The sequence below is a fragment of the Stenella coeruleoalba genome (assembly GCF_951394435.1).
Source record: "Stenella coeruleoalba genome assembly, chromosome: 2".
NCBI classification, from domain to species: Eukaryota; Metazoa; Chordata; class Mammalia; order Artiodactyla; family Delphinidae; genus Stenella; species Stenella coeruleoalba.
The window spans coordinates 25,966,553-25,987,440 of NC_137147.1; the positions used below are offsets into that span (position 1 = coordinate 25,966,553).

The following is a 20,888-nucleotide window of genomic DNA, read 5'->3' on the forward strand; positions in this document are numbered from 1 at the left end:
CCCAGGCTGTTGAAGTCAAAGCCCGTTTAATATGCAGGACCTCAAACATTTCCATGAATAACCTGCCATTGGAATATAAGGTCTCAGAGGGGAAAGACACGTGTTCGTCTTATTCACCATTGCATCTCCAGTGCTACCACGATACCTGACACATAGAAGACCTTCCTGGGTGTGGGTTGACTGACTAACTGACTGAATGAATGAGTGATGCCTAAGATACCCACCATTTGAGTTACGCGTTTAGACTAAGACATTCTCTCTAGAAGAATGTCTGTATTATGAGAGTGCCCCTAGGAAGGTAGAGAGTTACGAGTAGGACTTTAGGCGGATACTGTCTGACTGACACACCATTTATCCACAGTTTCATCTGAGAACTTCTGTGCTCTGGGTTCCTGGCCAGTGTGCCACCAAGCACTCCCTCTAATCAGGCCTGAGCACTCACGGGCTTCTCCGGGGAGTGTAGTTGCTAGGAAGTCCAATAACCCTGCTGAGAGGCAGGGTTGTAGACCAATTCCCATGCTGATGACTGGGGCTATGGCCACTTGGACCCACATTCACTGTCAGGCTCGTTCTCAGGGGAAAACGTTTGTCTTCCGATGCAGACGGAAGACTTATCTGCTTTCTATTCAAATTTTTCAGCTGCGCCCATTCGGACTCTTGCTGACCCTTCCCTGACTTCTGGCAGAAATCATGCATGAGTCTCCCCCTGTGGCTGCAGCCTCTCCCAGAGCCTCCCGGCCTCCAGCACCATGCCTTGTCTGTAGTAGGCGCTCAGTGAAGGCACTGAACCAAGCCACACCTCCTAAAAGGCATCCTCCTTAGAAAGCTCCTGTGGGACTTCGGTTTTGGCTTTTTACCTCCAGGCTGATCTCTGCATTATTCCCAGTGATTCAGCTCTCGCAGCTGAACGAACTGAGCCTTGGTGTCTGCTGCGCTGAGCGGCCCTGGGCGGGGCTGGGGGTGGGGCATCTGATAACCATCAGGCACCCTCTGATCAGGAGGGGCACCCTTGAAATGCTGGTGGTTGTCATGGGAGACCATAGGCCTTTTTTTTTTTTTACATCTTTATTGGAGTATAATTGCTTTACAGTGGTGTGTTAGTTTCTGCTTTATAACAAAGTGAATCAGCTATACATATACATATGTTCCCATATCTCTTCCCTCTTGCGTCTCCCTCCCTCCGACCTTCCCTGTCCCACCCCTCTAGGTGGTCACAAAGCACCGAGCTGATCTCCCTGTGCTATGCGGCTGCTTCCCACTATCTATCTATTTTACGTTTGGTAGTGGATGTATGTCCATGCCACTCTCTCGCTTTGTCACAGCTTACCCTTCCCCCTCCCTCTGTCCTCAAGTCCATTCTCTAGTAGGTCTGTGTCTTTACTCCCGTCTTACCCCTAGGTTCTTCATGACATTTTTTTTCTTAGATTCCATATAAATGTGTTAGCATATGGTATTTGTCTTTCTCTTTCTGACTTACTTCACTCTGTATGACAGACTCTAGGTCCATCCACCTCGTTACAAATAGCTCAATTTCGTTTCTTTTTATGGCTGAGTAATATTCCATTGTATATATGTGCCACATCTTCTTTATCCATTCATCCGATGATGGACACTTAGGTTGTTTCCATCTCCGGGCTATTGTAAATAGAGCTGCAATGAACATTTTGGTACATGACTCTTTTTGAATTATGGTTTTCTCAGGGTATATGCCCAGTAGTGGGATTGCTGGGTCATATGGTAGTTCTATTTGTAGTTTTTTAAGGAACCTCCATACTGTTCTCCATAGTGGTTGTACTAATTTACATTCCCACCAGCAGTGCAAGAGTGTTCCCTTTTCTCCACACCCTCTCCAGCACTTATTGTTTGTAGATTTTTTGATGACGGCCACTCTGACTGGTGTGAGATGATATCTCATTGTAGTTTTGATTTGCATTTCTCTAATGATTAGTGATGTTGAGCATTCTTTCATGTGTTTGTGGGCAGTCTGTAGGCCTTTGCTTTCAGGAGGCTCTTAATAGCCCCGTTTTCTCATCTAAAGCTTCTCTAGCTTCAAGAGCCAGGCGCCCTGGGCAGATGCACACGCAGACACACCCCCAGCAGTTAAAACACAGACTCTGGATCGGGGCTCCCAGGGTTGGAATCTTGCCTCTTCCACTTAGTATTGGGAAACTGGTGAAATCCCATAACTTCTCTGTGCTTCAGTTTCCCATCTGTAATGTGGCAATTCTAAGTGTCTACTTCTTCAGATTGTCACTTGGACAAAATGACTCAATGCAAGGAGACGCTTAGAACAGTGACTGTCACAAGAGAATCCTCCATAAATGTTTCGGGGAGCATTACCAGCCCCCGTGCACACCTCTGCCTACCTTTGCCACATTACTCAGTGCGCTCTGGCTCTTCTCCCACAGCTAGAGGCAGTAGCATTGGCAGGGCGAGCACCTGACCACAAGAAGGGCTCTGCCTGCAGAGCCTGGCCAGAGGTCAGAGGTCAGGAAGAGAAAACTGTGCGGGGACCTGGGGGCTTTAGTGTGTGAGCTTCGGGGCGGGTGAGGCGAAGAATGGGAGCGCCCAGAGGACCCTGACCCCCTTACCACCCAAAGGGCCAGGTTCATAACCTGCTCGCCCCTCTGTCCACCACCCCCTCCCATTTCCCAAGAGATGCTCTGCCCACCTTGAGTATTCTGAGCGTTCTGGTATCTCAGGATCCCGGAAGACTTGAGGATCCCACCTCCAGCTACTATCCAGCAGCTGACCAGAACACGGCTTTGAAAAAAGCGACCAAAGTATCACTGAAACCCCAATTACTGAACCTATAATTCCCTGAGATTATGAGCTCTCCTTCCTCCTTCAAAGGTGATTTCAACTCTGGGACTTCTTGAGTTTTCTGTACTAACCTTTCTTTTTTAGCATGCAATATATACTTTTTCTTAATATGCAAAATTCACTGTTTCACCCATTTTACAGTGCACAGTGCAGCGGCATTTAATACACTCACAGTGTTGTGCAGCCGTCCCCACTATCTGGATCCAGAACATTTTCATCGTCCCCAAGGGAGACGCTGTACCTTCTGTAGCAGCCACTTCCTGTTTCTCCCTCCCCCCACCCCCTGGCCACCTGAATCTGCTTTCTGTCGGGATGCATTTGCCTACTGTGGACAAATCCTGTAAATGAACTCACCTAACGTGTGGCCCCCTCCTAACCTCTTGCGCCCACATGTCTGTCTTATGGAAACAGGAGCCTGACCCTTTTGCGGCACCTCTTGTTTCACGTGGTCCACCAGCCTCCACCTGTGGGCCTCCACCCTGGTCTCGGCCCCCGTGTCTTAGGGTGAGCCTCCTGGCGTGGAGATTTGACAGTTCGCTGTGAGCACCCACGACGTGCCAGCTCCCTCACATGGGTTCCCCATGTGACATTCTCACACACACCTAAGGGGAGAACTATTATTTCCCTGTGTTCGTTTGCTAGGGCTGCCATGACAAAGTACCCTAAACCAGTTTGTTTACAGCAAGAGAAATTGATTGTCCCACATTCTTCGAAGCTAGAAGTCCAAGATCAAGATGTTGGCAGGATTGGTTCCTTCTGAGGGAATGCAGGAGAATCTGGCCCGGGCCTCTCTCCTAGTTTTTGGTGATTTGCTCGGAAACTTTGGCATCCCCTTGACTTGTAGAAGCACCACCCCAACCTCTGCTTTCTTGTTCCTGTGGTGTTCACCCTGTGCATGGGTCTGTTTTGGGGTCCAAATTTCCCTTTTCATAAGGACACAGTCATATTGGATTAGGGCCCACCCTAATGACCTCACCTGAACTTGATCATCTGCAAAGACCCTATTTCCAAATAAGGTCATGTTCACAGGTTTTGAGGGTTAGGACTTGCACATCATTTGGGGGAAGACAATTCAACCCATACCATCGCCTTTTACAGAGGCAGCAGCTGAAAGTTCAGGAGGTCTTGCATTCAGTATGAGACACAGCTGAGTGGGTGTCACCTCGGGAAAGACACCCACTCAGAGGGAGGTGAAGCCTTGATAGCCCGTCTTCAGGCCGTAGGCATGCAGGCTCCTGCCCTGGCTTGGTGCCACTGGACTCCGTATGGCTTGCCCCAACGTCGTTAGTCCTGGCACATCAAGGTGACTTTATGCTGTTTACAAGGGCCACTGAAGGTACAGTCATGCCTGCTCTCACCGGCTTATCAACTCATTTACCTTTCAGAGTTCCCTCACAGACTGCCATGGGGAGGGGTGGGCAAGGACCCGCCGCAGCCCAGGAAGGGCCTGCCTTCATTTGATCTGGAAAGAAAAATCTATCTTCTCAGGAATAGACCTAAATACAACACATCGGTGCAGCTGGGTCATTAATCATCTCCCACTGGGACACAGGAGACCAGGGAGCAGCACTGGCGTGGGCACTGGCGTTCCACACAAGGGCCAGGCAGAGCTGGGACACTGCTGGCTTTTCCCTCTGGGGGGCATTCCACAGGGATGTGGGCTGGGGATGTCTTGCATGGGAGGAGGAGGTGTAAGGGGCAGTTGATCCCCTCCTAGACGGTCGGCCATGAAAGGAGATGCCCCCACTGAAGCAAATACCCACCCCCCCTCAGTGGACGCAGAACCTCTTGACCAGGAACTCCATTTGCCTGGGAACTGCCAGGCCCAGCCTTTAGATGCAGGCCTGCAACCCTCTTGGGGGGGTCCTACACTCTTAGAGGAAGGGGAGGTACCAGAACAGGGATGGGGGAATAACAGGAGACCTAACAAGGGGCCAAGTCAACAAATCAAAAATCCCCAGGCCCAGCCCCCCCCCCAATTTCTCCCTTTACCCCAAGTGACCCTGCCCTGCTGCTCACCCAGGCTACACGGGTGTCCCATCAATAAGCTCTCCCTGCGGGGTGCATTCCTAGCTCTACTGCCTTCCCTCTCTCTCTCCCCTAATTTGTATTCATTCTTCATGAGTATGACGTCCTGCCTGTGCACTCCCTGCCCACCGGGGTCTGACCTGCTGGTCTCCCCACTGCCAACAGTGCATCTCCTTCCAGCCACCCACCGCATGCCACTTTGCCCTGAGTCGTGTACCGTCTTCTCTTGAGTATTTGCCTCGTGCTACAGCAAAGCGGTGATAATGGAAATTAGGCACCGTGACCTGAGCACCTGCTGTGTGCCAGGGTCTGTGTAAAGCTCTACATTGCCTTATTGAATCCTTACGACTACCCTATCGGGCAGGGATACTTTTCCCCATTCATCATCCAGGAAAGTGGCAGTCAGAGAATGAAGTGAGATCACCCAGTGGGAGTCAGGATTTGAACCCACATCTGCCTAACTGGAAAGGCTGTGCTCCTAGCCACTGTTGAATCATCTCTGCCGTGGATTCCCGCTTGCATGGCTCTCTACATTCCATGGGGTAAAATCCAAGTCCTTTGTCTGGCTCTAATCTATAGTGAATAATTCTGCTCTGTGTATTATATTCCTGGTTACATCTCTCGCTGTATCCTGCCACGTGAAGCTTTTTCCTCTACAACGTTGCGTTCTCTTTCATACCTCTGCCCGGAACATGGCATGCAACCTTCAATACCCAGCTCCAATGTTACCTCCTCTGGAAGCCCTTCCCAACTTCAGCCACTCCTTCCTCTGTACTCCTACAGGATTGTGTGGCACACGCAGCTACAGCACTTATCACCTGGTACTGTACATATTTGCTCACATATTGGTCGCCATTCCTGGGATGCGGCTGCTAGAGGATGAGGACTTGTTTTTTGTATGTTTATTTCATCCTCTGTCCCACTACCAACCAATGCCTATCACAGGTCCTGGCATTTACTAGGTAACCAACAAAGGTTTACTGACTGAATGAATGAAAACTGATGAATGACGAAATATAGAGTAAGAAGGTGAAGGGCGAGGTCAGAGATCGATGTAGGATGAGTGCGAAATGGTCCACAGCGCTGCTGGTGGAGTAGGTGGCGCACTGCACAATCCCAGGAGGCACCATTCATGTGAGGGTCCACATGAACTTCCTAGGATCACACAGATCACTACCTTTGCAGCTATACGCGGCAGCCCCAGAAAAAGAACAGACTTAGGAAGGCATAGATCCTTTCCCAGGGAAAAAATAACCAGCCAGTTAATGTGCGTTGGGAGGGGTTTTGGGAAAAGGGAACACAGATGAGAATTCTAGAAGAGGAGCTTGAGCGAGCTTGGCAGACATGATTGGCTGGCTACCCTACGGTCTTCTCCCAGTGCGTTTCCAGGACCCGTCACACACTGTAGAGGCTGAAAATGCCACTGGTTTTCCCAGCCTTCCTTACAGCTAGAGGCTGCCTTATGTCCCAGTTAGACAGTAAGACTTAAGGAAGAGTCTGTTTGCGCAGAAGCGACATTTGCAAGAGACAGAGAGAGAGAGATGGGAAATGTTGCAGAGGCCACCTTGCCACCATGAAGAAAGAAGCTTGAAGGAGAAAAGCCCAATATGCAAAGGATGGCAGAGCACAAGAGGGGAAAAGGCATGGGTCCTTGAGGGCATCCGTGACCTGCTGAACCAAAATCGACCCTGGAATCATGTACTTGTTATAGGAGATAATGTGTGTTTTAATCACTTAAATCCCTATTCGTTTTTTTTCCCATTACTTACAACCCCAAGCGTTCTAAGTGATGTATTGGTGTGTGTGGGGCGGGGAGAGTTCATGCTAAATATGGCAATGAAAGTTGGGAGCCAGTTAATTAATGTAAACTGGGTGTACATGAGCAGAAAAATCCTGAGACTTCATAAATGAAGAATCCCTAAACACAAACATCAGTCAGTATCAATCGTGTGAATTTGATTTTTGGTTATTCCATTTGTCTCTGATTTGTGTATGATAAGTTGGTACTGTCTCCCCTTAGCTGTAATCCAAGCCCCAACCTTCACCTTCCCCCAAATGGTTAGTCTTTGGGCCAGAGAAAAAAAAACCCTGCATACTTTTTGTTGCAATTTACAAAACACTATTCATTTAGTTAGGCCACAATAACCCCCAGGTAGACGGGACAGGGGTGAGGAAACAGCCAAGGGACAAGCGGTAGCAATGAAGGTCACCCTCTTTCTCTGTATCAGTTGGGCCTTGTGAATGAGTCTCTTGAAGAACTCCTTTTGCACCTGAGCACTTATTATGTGCCCTGTTCTGAGTACTTTACATATGTTAGCTTATCTGATCCTCACAGCAACCCTATGAAGTGGAGATACCATTCTCATCCCCATTTTACAGATGAGGAAACTGAGGCAGAGGGAGGCCCTGTAACATTCCCACCTTGAAAGAGGCAGGGCTGGGACATGAACCAAGTTAGTCCCACTCCAGACCTACACTTCCCCCACAACCTGCTCAATGATGGGGGCAACTCCTTCCTGGAAAGAAAAGAAAGCCATTCTATGTTTATGAATCTGTATCCCTCCAGGAAGAACCCAGAGTTTGGGGAGGAGCTAAGCATCCCTCTGTCTTGGCTGGTCTTTATATAAGCGTCCTGCCATCCTCCTGCTGGCTCACTCCAAGATCTAGGGAAACGTGGGTTTCCCTCCCAGCACTTGACACCCAAGGGGTAGGTATGAGGGGTGGGGTTACCACTGCCACCACAAGGACTACCAAGGCTTACTTAATAAATAACCTGGAACTCCATAATCTTTCCCCGTAGATTGCTTGGTATTTGCCTACAGTAGACTCAGAAGTAATTAAATTAGCATGCCACAAGCCTACAAGTCTCAGGAAAAGACCTGAGCTAAAGTAAAGCTTTACTAATTCAGACAAATGGAAGGGGGGAGTGGGGGGAAACCAGAAGGAACTGTGGCTTTCCTTTTAAAAGAAACACATTTTTTACATTTCTAGTACTTGCAGTAAATCACACTAAACATTAACAGCAGCCAAATGGGGTTCTTGCTGAGTTTGCATGAATGAATAAATAAAACTAACTTTAATTAGCATATTCCTTATATGCAAATATCTTCTATTAATACTCTTTCGAGAGCTTGTTGATTGAAGGTTAAACATTCATTCATTCATCCAACAGGCATCATGGAGAAACATTACTGAGAATCTACAACGTGCTACTATGTACTCTGTGCTAGAAGCCAAGGATAAAGAGTTGAATGAGATTCAGACGATGCCTTGGAAGATTCTATATATGCAAACAAATAAACTATGATACAGTATGCTAAGATTTATTAGAAATACATAAGCAATGTACTGAGCAACCACAATCCATAGAACATCTGACTCTCCTTAAGAGGAGGTAAAAGAAGTCTTCCCTGGGAAGGTGGTATTTGAGCTGGGTTTTGAAGCATGAGTAAGAGTCTGCCAGGAAGAGAAAAGGAAAAAGCCTTGGGTGGTCACACGACAAGGGTCTGAGGATCATTCAGGGACCCAGTGATGATGCTTCAAGCTGGCTACTTGTCATTCATAAGAGCTACCGCTCACATGTCACAAATTGTGAACTGTTGGAGTAGAATTTTTCAATTAGATGATTTAAGGCAGAAAGTTTTTTTAATACAGAAAAGTGCAAAAGGTAATAAATACCTATGTACTCACCACCAAAAGGAAGAAATGTTAACCTTATGTCGTTAGCTGCAGATTTTTTTTTTTTAGGAAACAAAATTTTATATCATTAAGACATTGACACTGCTCATCAGGTGTTCTGTTACCTCTTGCAATGGCCCCTTCCCTGACTGCCCTCTACAGAGCAGACCCCTCTCCTCTCCTCTCTGTCTAGGGCCTCTGCTTATTTCCTTTAGAGCATCTCCCAAAGTTAGTGGTCACCTTGTTGATTTGTTGACTCGCCTCTCCCCCACCCCACTGTGAGGTCATCACTGTAAAAGAGATGCCTGGAATGGCTTATTTACCATCGGCCCCTCTGTGCCTGACATATATTAGGTGCTCAATTAACATTTGTAGAAGAAAGGAAGGAAAGGAGGAAGGAAAGGTGGGCAAGCTTCTGGGTTAGTGTGAACTCTTCTAGGAGACAGGCCATCTTCACATGAAGGAAACTTAGCAGAAGGACAGCAATTTGGTTTAATTCCGCACATACTCTTTCAGTACCTCCAATGTACAAGGCACAGGACAGGCCGTGCGCCCTAGGCTCTTACTCTGAAAGAACACCCAGGGCTCCTAGGAGCTGGATGCTGGTCAGGGACGGTTTGGGGGCATGTCTGGGAGACTTGGGAAGTCTAGCCCTGTGCCCCTGGCACTGGAGACAAGGTGTCAAAGCCTCCGTCAATCAACATGGAGTGGAGGTGGGCAGGCTTGTGGAGCGACTGCAGTGGGACTGGAGCTGCGCACTGTAACCAAGGAGACTGAGCAAGGTGAATGTGTTACAGGCAAATAAAAGAAATTGACATTCAGGAAAGGTGACCAGTTACACATTAAACCATGGAGGGCCAAACCTCCCCCACAGCATATACCTAAAGACCTGCCTTGTGCTCAGCACGCAGAAGACAGTTTCTCCCTTTCAGACATTCTTACCATTTCCCTTCCTGGTACTACGGGGGATGAGGCGTTGGGCTGGGGGTGTAAGGACTTGGCAGCAGTGACTTAGGAAGAGGAGTCAACCCTGGCTAATTATCTTGACTACCTGCCCAGCCTGCTGATACCATTCGTGGAGCAAATGTTTATTGAGCACCTACTAGGAGCCAGGCATAGGGCTGAGGACTAGAGATCTGAAGATGAGCAAGGCTTCTTAAGAACGCAAACATACAAAAGCAAAATATAACACAACATAATAAATACTAAGTCAGAGGTCAAGGTCAATGATCAAGTGCCTTGGATGCTCAGAGGACCCCAGTGAAGTTGTCAAAAGAGAGTTTATGAGGAAGTAGGATATTTGAGCAGGGCTTTGAAGCCTGAAGAGGAGATTGTAGGCATATAGGCAGGTGAGTGTTGTTTTCCAGGTCCAGACAAGCAAAAAGCAAAAAAGGCTCTGGCATGCCCAGGAAGAAGGAGTGGGGAGGGGGAGGGAGTGGCAAGAGCTGGTCCCTGTGCCTAAAATGTCCAACCTTGCCTGGCAGGCTCCTTCTTGTCATTCAGACCTCAGCTTTGTGGTCACCTCTCCGAGACACCTTCCCTGGCTACCCACCTGTCAGAATGTCTGTAACTTACCTTAAAAGACCCCAGCATGTAAGGGTGGTATTATATGTGTGAGACCTAGGTTAAGCTATAACCTAGGGACCTCTAGCATTTCAATCAAGAATGCACAGGGCAGGGTGAGGGTTGCCCATTAGCTGGGAGGCCCATGGTCAGAGCATCTGGTATTTTTGTCTAGATCAACCAGCAACACTTGGCTAAGTAGCACAGTGAATGTCAGAAATGGAATTTTATTGGTAAATTAGAAATGAGTTCTGTTGTGAAATTTTCAACAACCGTGTGAGAGGGTGCCCCACCCCATAACCCCTCTGCCCATCTGGGTTCACCTGCGTCTGAGGTTGACAGTGTCTGACAGCTTGGCCACTTCCCACCTCAACTGCCTGTGTCTTTTCTGTTTTCAGCTTGATTCTTTCCTCTGCCGCCACTGGAGCTTGCTCTGCTAAAAGCAGGTCCAGCCAGGAGAGTTAATGCCCCCAGGGGCAAACTTCAACTGATAGGAGATGGGAGTCTCCCAGTCCTTTGGTGGAAAGATTTTTGAGGTATGCTCCACATGGTGTCCCAGAGGGTCCCTGATGGGTTAAGGTCCAACCACTCACAGCAATAACTCTCTCCTTAGTAAAACCTTTGCCGTCTTTCCTCTCTTCCCTGTTCTACCTCCCCTATTCCCTCACTTGTGTTTCCTGAAATAATCTCTGAAATAACATAGCTGTACCCAGGGTTTTGTCTCAGGGGTCTGCTTCTGGGAGAACCCAAAGTAAGACAGCAACTGGCCTAGCTAAATGTGTGGAAACATTCTCCCTCCCTTGTATGTAGAGTATACGAATCCAGTGGAGCCTGTAGGTTTTACCCATCGGGGAGATACTCTAAGCCAAACCCCAAGTTATTCTATCATCAGCCAGCTGTGAATTATGGAAAATTCTGGTTGCTGTTGGGCTTTCAGGGTAGTAAGAATCCTGCCTCTGGAATCTTGGTCATTTTTGGAGCACCTAAAAGGACAGAGAGCTGGGATTCCTTTGAGCCTACAGAATAGGTGTATGAACTGTTTTTGTGCTTGACTCCTGGTAGAAGTTTAGTTCATGAAGGTCTCTATGAGGGTGTAATTCGGTCTGCAGTAGCTTCTCTAATAACATGCTTGTGAAATTGTGGGGGAGAGCTAACACTCATCCTCTTCAAACTTCTTTAGCCACTCCCTTTACCAACCAAAAATAACCTAAGGGTTATCATTGACCAAATGGCCTAGTTCAGTTTGCAACACCACCTAAAGTAGCCTCTCACTAGCATTCGTATAATCTTACTTCAATTTCCCAAGTGGCACTTATTAGTTTTTAAAAAATATGTTATTCTTTTTCTTTATTTGTTGTTTTCTATCTCTATACCCTCTCCAATCCCAGCTGTTAATGAAAGGTAAGCTCCATATGTTGTTTATCTCCATTTTCTCTGGCACACACAACAATGCCCAGCACTTAGTAGTATAAAAATGCCTGGCTCAACAAATGTTCTGTTAAATATTGAGAAGTGACAGCAGGTACAACTGAAGTCAAATAACAGGGGACCTTGTATTTTAAGAAGGGAGATTGCCTGCTACCCTTCAAGCCTATGATTCTTAGCCTGTGGAGGTCATGGACACCTCCGAGGATCTGAGCAAAGCTATGAGCCGCTGCCTTCCCCAGAAAAAAAAATGCACACATAGTGACACACATTAAATTGTACCTGAGATTTCAGGGAGTGTATGCGCCCCAGGTTCAAAATTCCTCCCTCTAGCCATGTGCAAGCCAAAAAAGGCTTTTAAGCAGATAGGTGACAAATCCAGCTTGTTTTTTAAGAGGATGACTCTAGGGGTCCTATAATGATGGAGGAACAGAGAGTAGGAGGCAGGGAGGCCCGTAGGAGGCCTTGAGATAGACCGAGAGGAAGAAGACATGGGTGTAGATTTAGGCGATGCTGAGGGAATGGAGAGGCATGGGGACCTGCAGTAAACATCTCTGAAATAGAATTTACAAGATCTGATAATTGACTAGTTGGTGGAGGTGACAGATGGAGAAGAAGCAAGGTAGCTGTGAGAGTTCCGGCCTGGGACCCTGGTGGATGATAACAACCAGAACCAAGGCAGGGATGGGTGCGCTGCTCCCTCTGCCGTGCCGGAGAAGTGATAGCCTGGCCTTCAGGGCTGACTCCTAACTGCAGACTTTGGTCTCCCCTCAGGCTGCCCTGCAGTTCCTGGAAAACAGCCTGAACCAAAGGGCACGGGCAGGAGAGAAGGAATCTGCTTCTTCTGTTTCTGAAGGTGCTGCTTTCCCTTGGCACAAGTTTTTCCCCCTTTTGTCGAATCTTTGTTGGAGGAGCCAACTATTTAGTATGAAACTACAAGCAAGGGACTTCCCTGGTGGTCCAGTGGTTAAGACTCCGTGCTTTCAATGCAGGAGGCGTGAGTTCGATCCCTGGTAGGGGAACTAAGATCCCACGTGCCGCATGGTGTGGCCAAAAAATAAAAATAAAAAAATTAAATAAAATACAAGTGAAATACAGCAGTCATAGGATGAACAGGTCAGAAAGCTTATTCTTCTTGGATATCTGTGGCCAAAGCAGCCTTTGGCTCATGTCACGTGACTATTGTTGAACTGTCTGTGGTCCTTGCTGAGGCAACCCCCATGCATGCACGCTGCACAGTCTCTGGCACCTACTGAAGGACATTGCTCCTATAATTCTCCCCTCTTTCTCCTCTGTCATCAATTTCCCCTTCCGCTAGACCATTCCAGCCATAAGGGCAAACATGCCATTTTTTCTCCAATTTGAAAAGACGCTCTCTGACCTCTCCTCCCAATGCAGCTTCTGCCCATCACCTTTGTCCTATTTTATTGCAAAGTTCCCGAAAGGAGTTGCCCATACTTACTGTCTACAATTTCTCTTCTGCTGAGCTCTCTTGAACCTATATATAAGAGCTTTTCCTTCCTACCATGATGCCAGAAGGCCCTTATCAGAATCACCAAATGCCTCCATGCCACTGAATCCAGTGGTCAGTTACCCATCATTATCAAATTGGGCCTCAGTGACATAGGTGGTCACTCCCTCCTGGACATCATTCTCCTAATATGTCTTCATCTTCCTAGCATGTCTCTGGATGTTCCGTCCTAGTCTCCTTTGCCAGTTTTTCCTCATCTCCTGGACCTCTAACTGTTGGAGGAGCCTGGGGATCAGTCCTGGTCTTTACCTCTTTTCTACCTACATCTCTCTTGGAGACATCCTTAGGTCTCATAGCTTTAAATACTAGCTATATGCCGATGCCTCCTAAATTTACATTTCCAGCCCAGCCCTCTCCCTTGAATTTCATATTTTTATATTCAACCATCTGATTCCACTTGAATATCTAATAGACATTTTCAGTCATCATTCAAAGTTGAGCTTTAGCAATCTCCCTTCTGGCCTCTACAAACCTGCTCTTCTCATCTTAGTAAATGGTTTTTCCATCTTCCAATTGCTCAGACCAAAAATCTTGGATATCCTTCATCCCCCTCTTTCTCACACCATATCTGATCCTGTGGGCTTCATCTTTGCCTTTCTTGTTTACATCCTGATCCAAGACCTTTCCTACCTAGATTATTGCCTTCCAACAAGTCTCCTTGCTTCCTCTGTCGCCCTTCTATCTGTTCAATACATAGTAACCAGAGTGAACCTGTTCAATCATAAGTCAGTCATGTCACACTTATGCTTAAAACCCTCCTATGCCTTCTCAGCTTATTCAGAGTAAAAACTAAGGGCCTTACAATGACCTCCAAGGTCCTTCATAAATGGCCCCTTTTCCTCTCTGACTTCACCTTCTACTACTCTCTCATCACTCATTTTTCCAGCCACACTGGCCGCCTTGCACATCCTTAAACATACTGGGTGCCCCTGCGTCATGGCTTTGTACTTCCTGTTCCATCTGCCTGGAAGGCTCTTCCACCAGATATCTGCATGACCTGCTCTCACACCTCTTGCAGGTCTTCATGTATGTGTTACCTTCCCAGTAAGACTTTAGCTGGTCATCCTGTGTAAAATTACAACTCACTCCCCTAAACATTTTCTATTCCCCTTTCTTCACGTATTTTCCCTAACACTTTTCATTATTTCATACACTATATATACATTTTAAAAAATTTTTTTAAAAACATCTTTATTGGAGTATAATTGCTTTACAATGGTGTGTTAGTTTCTGCTGTATAACAAACTGAATCAGCTATACATATACATTTATCCCCATTTCTCCTCCCTCTTGCGTCTCCCTCTCACCCTCCCTATTTCACCCCTCTAGGTGGACACAAAGCACGAAGCTGATCTCCCTGTGCCATGTGGCTGCTTCCCACTAGCTATCTGTTTTACATTTGGTAGTGTATATACTTCGTCCCAGCTTCCCCTTCCCCTTCCCCGTGTCCTCAAGTCCATTCTCTACATCGGCGTCTTTATTCCTGTCCTGCCCCTAGGTTCTTCAGAACGATTTTTTTTTTTAGATTCCATATATATGCATTAACATACGGTATTTGTTTTTCTCTTTCTGACTTACTTCACTCTGTATGACAGTCTCTAGGTCCATCCACCTCCCTGCAAATAACTTAATTTCATTTCTTTTTATGGCTGAGTAATATTCCATTGTATATATGTGCCACATCTTCTTTATCCATTCATCTGTTATGGACACTCAGGTTGCATCCATGTCTTGGCTACTGTAAACAGTGCTGCAATGAACATTGTGGTACATGGCTCTTTTTGAATTATGTTTCTCTCAGGGTATATGCCCAGTATTTCATACACTATATATTTTACATCATCATTTAGCCAACTTTCTATCTTTCCCACTAAATTACAAGCACCACATGTACAGGTATACCGCATTTTATTGCGCTTCACTTTCCCACACTTAGCAAATATTTCGTTTTTTACAAACTGGGGGTTTGCAGCAACTCTGCATTGAGCAAGTCTATTGGCGCCATTTGTCCAACAGCATTTGGTCACTTTGTGTCTCTGTGTCACATTCTGGTAATTCTTACAATATTGCAAACTTTTTCGTTATCACTATATTTGCCATGGTGATCTGCATTCTTTAATGTTGCTGTTGTAATTGTTTTGGAGCATCAGGAGCCTCACCAATTTAAGACAGTGAACTTATTTGATAAATGTTGTGTGTGTTCTGACTGCACCACAGACTGGCCATTCCCCATCTCTCCCCCTCTGCTCGGGCCTCCCTCTTCACTGAGACACAACAATATTGAAATTAGGCCAATTAATAACCCTGCAATGGCCTCTACGTTTTCGAGCAAAAGGAAGAGTCAATTTATTTACTTCAAATCGAAAGTTAGAAATGATTACGCTTAGTGAGGAAGGTGTATCAAAAGCCAAGATAGGCCAAAAACTAGGCCTCTTGCCCCAAACAGTTAGACAAGTTGTGAATGCAAAGGAAAAGTTCTTAAAGGAAATTAAAAGTGCTACTCCAGTGAACACACAAATGATAAGAAAGAGAAACAGCTTTATTGCTGATTCGGAGAAAGTTTTAGTAGCCTGGGTAGCAGATCAAACCAGCCACAACATTCCCTTAAGCCAAAGCCTAATCCAGAGCAAGGCCCTGACTCTCTTCAGTTCTTTGAAGGCTGAGAGAGGTGAAGAAGCTGCAGAAGAAAAGTTCGAAGCTAGAGGAGGCTGGTTCATGAAGTTTAAGGAAAGAAGCCATCTTTATAACATAAAGGTGCAAAGTGAAGCAGCAAGTGCTGATGTAGAAGCTGCAGCAAGTTATCCAGATCTAGCTAAGATAATGAGTGAAGGTGGGGACACTAAACAACAGATTTTCAATGTAGACAAAACAGCCTTAGAGTGGAAGAAGATGCCATCTAGGGATTTCATAGCTAGAGAGGAGAAGTCAATGCCTGCCTTCACAGCTTCAAATAGGCTAATTCTCTCATTAGGGGCTAATGCAGCTGGTGACTTTCAGTTGAAGCCAATGCTCATTTGCTATTTCAAAAATCCTAGGGCTCAAGAATTATGCTAAATCTACTCTGCCTGTGCTCTATAAATGGAACAACAAAGCCTGGATGATAGCACATCTGTTGACAGCATGTTTTATTGAATATTTTAAGCCCACTGTTGAGACTTATTGCTCAGAAAAAAAGGTTCCTTTCAAAATATTACTGCTCATTGACAATGTACCTGGTCACCCAAGAGCTCTGATGGATGTACAACTAGATTAATGTTTTCATGCCTGTTAACGCAACATCCGTTCTGCAACCATGGATCAAGGGGTAATTTTGATGTTCAAGTCTCATTATTTAAGAATATATTTAGTGGGACTTCCCTGGTAATGCAGTGGTTAAGAATCCGCCTGCCAATGCAGAGGACATGGGTTTGATCCTCGGTGCGGGAAGATCCCACATGCCGTGGAGCAACTAAGCCCATGTGCCACAACTACTGAGCCTGCGCTCTAGAGCCCATGAGTCACAAGTACTGAGTCCACGTGCCACAACAACTGAAGCCCGCACGCCTAGAGCCCATGCTCCACAACAAGAGAAGCCACTGCAGTGAGAGGCCCGCGCACCACAACGAAGAGTAGCCCCCGCTCACCGCAACTAGAGAAAGCCCATGCCCAGCAGCAAAGACCCAACGCAGCCAAAAATAAATAAATTAATTAAAAAAATACATTTAGTAAGGCCATAGATGCCATAGACTGTGATTCCTCTGATGGATCTGGATAAAGTAAGTTGAAAATCTTCTGGAAAATACTCACCATTCTAGATGCTAATAAGACCATTTGTGATTCATGGGAAGAGGTCCAAATATCAGCATTAACAGGAGTTTGGAAGAAGTTGATTCCAACTCTCATGGATGGCTTTGAGGGGTTCAAGTCTTCAGTGGAGAAAGTAACTGCAAATGTGGTAGAAATAGCAAGAGAACTAGAATTAGAAGTGAAGCCTGAAGATGTGACTGAATTGTTTCAATCTCATGATAAAATTTTGACAGATGAGGAGTTGCTTTTTATGGATAAGCAGAGAACGTGGTTTCTTGAGACGGAATCTACTCCTGGTGAAGATGCTATGAAGATTGTTGACATGACAACAAAAGATTTGGAATATGACATAAACTTAGGTGACAAAGCAGTGGCAGGGTTTGAGAAAATTGATTCCAATTTTGAAGGAAGTTCTACTGTGGGTAAAATGTTATCAAACAGCATTGCATGCTACAGAGAAATCATTCATGAAAGGAAGAATCCGTCAATGCAACAAACTTCACTGTTGTCTTATTTTAAGAAATGGCTACAGCCACCCCAACCTTCAGCAGCCACCGCCCTGATCACTCAGCAGCCATCAGCATCAAAGCAAGACCTTCCACAAGCAAAGGTGGTTCAGATGATGACTGGCATTTTTTTAGCAATGAAGTATTTTTAAATTAAGGTATGTACATTGGTTTTTAAGACATAATGCTATTGCACACTTAATAGACAACAGTATAGTGTAAACATGACTTTTACATGCACTGGGAAACCAAAAAATTTGTGTGACTCGCTTTATTGTGATATTAGCTTTATTGTGGTGGTCTGGAACTGAATCTGCCTTAACTCCAAGGTACGCTCGTACAGTGATTTTTGCTCTTTATTTACTGCTGTATCTCCAGCACCAAAACAGTGCCTAAAATTGTAAGTAGAAACTCAATAAATATTGTTCAGAAAATGTATGAATTCTAGTCCTGGATCAGAGCCTAAATGACAGTTCTAGAGATTATAAACAGAATACTTGTTACATTCTGCTTCTCACTAGGATGCAGTGGCTTATAGTAGACCAATGTTCCCACCAAGAACAAACAGAAAAGCTGGATAAAATACAAAATTCTATCTGAGGTCAGCGGAGCGTTTCCAAAACAGCTGGACAATGGGGACGGGCCTTGAAAACATCCTTAACTCCCAGTTAGAACTGTCGGAGGGCTACACCCTAAGAGTAAGAAGCATCAGAGGTAGAACAAAACTTTAAAAGTCTAAGTCCAGCTTTGCATTATTTCAGTCTCTAATTGGATTGAGGTAATCTGCCTGCCCTAGCTGCCCAAAATCCAATACCTGCCCAAAATCCTGCTCAAATCCAATACCACAAATCTGGTATTGGATAAAATTTCCTGGCACAGAAAAGAAGAGGACAAAGCAATAGAAACAGATCCACAGATGAGCCAGATATGAACATTATTAGACATAGGTTTTAAAATAAATGTGATGAAAGTGTTCAAGAAAATAACTGACAAAACACTGGAGTCTCTATCACTGAAAAATATAATGTCAAATTAAGAAGTCAATACATGGATGTAACAGCATAATGGACAAAGATGAAGAGACGATCGCTTTGCTAGAAAATAGGTCAGTAGAAAAAAAGTCAGACTGAAGCACAAAGAGAAAATGTGAAAAAAAAAAAAAAAAGCAAACAGGCATGAGTCAGGGTAGGAGTTCTAAAATATGTGGATTTGTAGTCCCAGAATTTGAGAAGAGAGAATTAGTGGAAGCAATAATATGAAGGCCTAATAAAGGCCTAGAATTTTCAAAATTGATGAATGATATCAAAGCAAAGAAGCAGTACAAACCCCAAGGAGGATATATACAAAGGGAATCACACCCAAGCACATCCTAGTCAAACTTCTGAAAACTGAAAACAAAGAGAAAATCTTACAAGCTGCCATAGTGAAGATACATCACAGTCAAAGGAGCAACAATAAGTCTGACAGATAACTTCTTAATATAAATGATAGAAGCCAGAAGACAAGGAATGGCATCTTTAAAGTGCTTAAAGTTTTCGGAGTACAGGTCTTTTGTCTCCCAGGTAGTTTAACTCCTAGGTATTTTATTCTTTTTGGTACGATGTAAATGGGATTGTTTCTTGAATTTCTCTTTCTGATCTTTTGTTGTTAGTGTGTAGAAATGCAACAGATTTCTGCGTGTTAATTTTGTAACCTGCAACTTTACCAAATTCACTGATGAGCTCTAGTAGTTTTCTGGTAGCATCTTTAGGATTTTCTATGTATAGTATCATTTCATCTGCAAACAGTGACAGTTTTACTTCTTCTTTTCCAATTTGGATTCATTTTATTTCTCTTTTTTCCCCTGACTGCCGTGGCTAGGACTTCCAAAACTACGTTGAATAAAAGTGGCAAGAGTGGACATCCTTGTCTTGTTCCTGATCTTAGAGGAAATGCTTTCAGCTTTTCACCATTGAGTATGATGTTAGCTGTAGGTTTGTCGTACATGGCCTTTATTATGTTAAGGTATGTTCCTTCTATGCCATTCTGGAGAGTTTTTATCATAAATCGATGCTTAATGTTGTCAAAAGCTTTTTCTGCATCTATTGAGATGATCATAAGGTTTTTATTCTTCAGTTTGTTGATGTAGTGTATCACACTAATTTGCAGATATTGAAAAATCCTTGCATCCCTGGGATAAACCCCACTTGATCATGGTGTATGATCGTTTTAATGTGCTGTTGGATTTGGATTGCTAGTATTTTGTTGAGGATTTTTGCATCTATGTTCATCAGTGATATTGGCCTGTAATTTTCTTTTTTAGTGGTATCTTTGTCTGGTTTTGATATCAGGCTGATGGTGGCCTCATAGAATGAGTTTGGGAGTTTTCCTTCTTCTGCAATTTTTTGGAACAGTTTCAGAGGATACGTGTTAGCTCTTCTCTAAATGTTTGATAGAATTCACTTGTGAAGCCATCAGGTCCTGGACTTTTGTTTGTTGGGAGTTTTTAAATCACAGTTTCAATTTCAGTGCTTGTGGTTGGCTGGTTCATATTTTCTATTTCTTCCTGATTCACTCTTAGGAGACTGTACCTTTCTAAGAATTCATCCATTTCTTCCAGGCTGACCATTTTGTTGGCTTACAGTTGCTTGTAGTAGTCTCTCATGATCCTTTGTATTTCTGTGGTGTCAGCTGTGAGTTCTTTTTCATTTCTAATTTTATTGATATGAGTCCTCTCCCTTTTTTTCTTGATGAGTCTGGCTAAAGGTTTATCAGTTTTGTTTATCTTTTCAAAGAACCAGCTTTTAGTTTCATTAATCTTTGCTATTGCTTTCTTTGTCTCTATTTCATTTATTTCTGCTCTGATCTTTATGATTTCTTTCTCTCTACTAACTTTAGGTTTTGTTTGTTCTTCTTTCTCTAGTTGCTTTAGGTGTAAGGTTAGGTTGCTTATTTGAGACTTTTCTTGTTTCCTGAGGTAAGATCATATTGCTATAAACTTCCGTCTTAGAACTGCTTTTGCTGCATCCTGTAAGTTTTGGATCATCATGCTTTCATTTTCATTCGTCTCTGGGTAGTTTTTGATCTCCTCTTTTGATTTCTTCAGCAATCCATTGTTTTTTAGTAGCATGCTGTTTAGCTTCCACTTGTTTGTGTTTTTTATAGTTTTTTTCTTGTATTTTATTTCTAATTAGAGCAGAAATTATTAAATAGAAAATAAAGGTATGTAAGATAAAATCAACAAAGCCAAAAATTGGTTTTCAGAAAAGACTAGTAGACTGAAAAACCCTTAAAAAGAATCACACAAAAAAATTAATAATAAGAAGAATGAGAAGGGGAACACAATTACAGATTCTACAGACTTTTAAAAGATTAGAGAATAACAACTTTGTGCTGATATAGTTGAAAATTTAAATGAAAAGGACAAATTCCTTTAAAAATAAAACTTAAAACTGACACAAGAAAAAAACAGAAAATCTGAATAGTTCTCTTTATATATTAAAGAATTTAAATTTGTAATTTCTAGGCCTAGATGGCTTCATTTGTAAATGCTTCCAAAGATTTAAGGA

At 44.3% G+C, this 20,888-nt stretch overlaps 1 protein-coding gene across 2 annotated transcripts in view; it reads right to left on the reverse strand.

The window, feature by feature from the left end:
* The window catches only part of ESRRB (estrogen related receptor beta), a 243,819-nt gene that overhangs the window by 172,767 nt on the left and 50,164 nt on the right, over positions 1-20,888 (reverse strand). The window contains exon 1 of one of the 2 annotated variants that reach the window (XM_079913201.1): positions 16,835-16,892. The exons of the other annotated variant lie outside the window; for it this stretch is intronic. The gene's annotated coding sequence lies outside the window, so the exon portion shown is untranslated. Of the gene's footprint in view, positions 1-16,834; positions 16,893-20,888 lie in introns of those variants that run through there. 2 annotated transcript variants of the gene reach the window in all.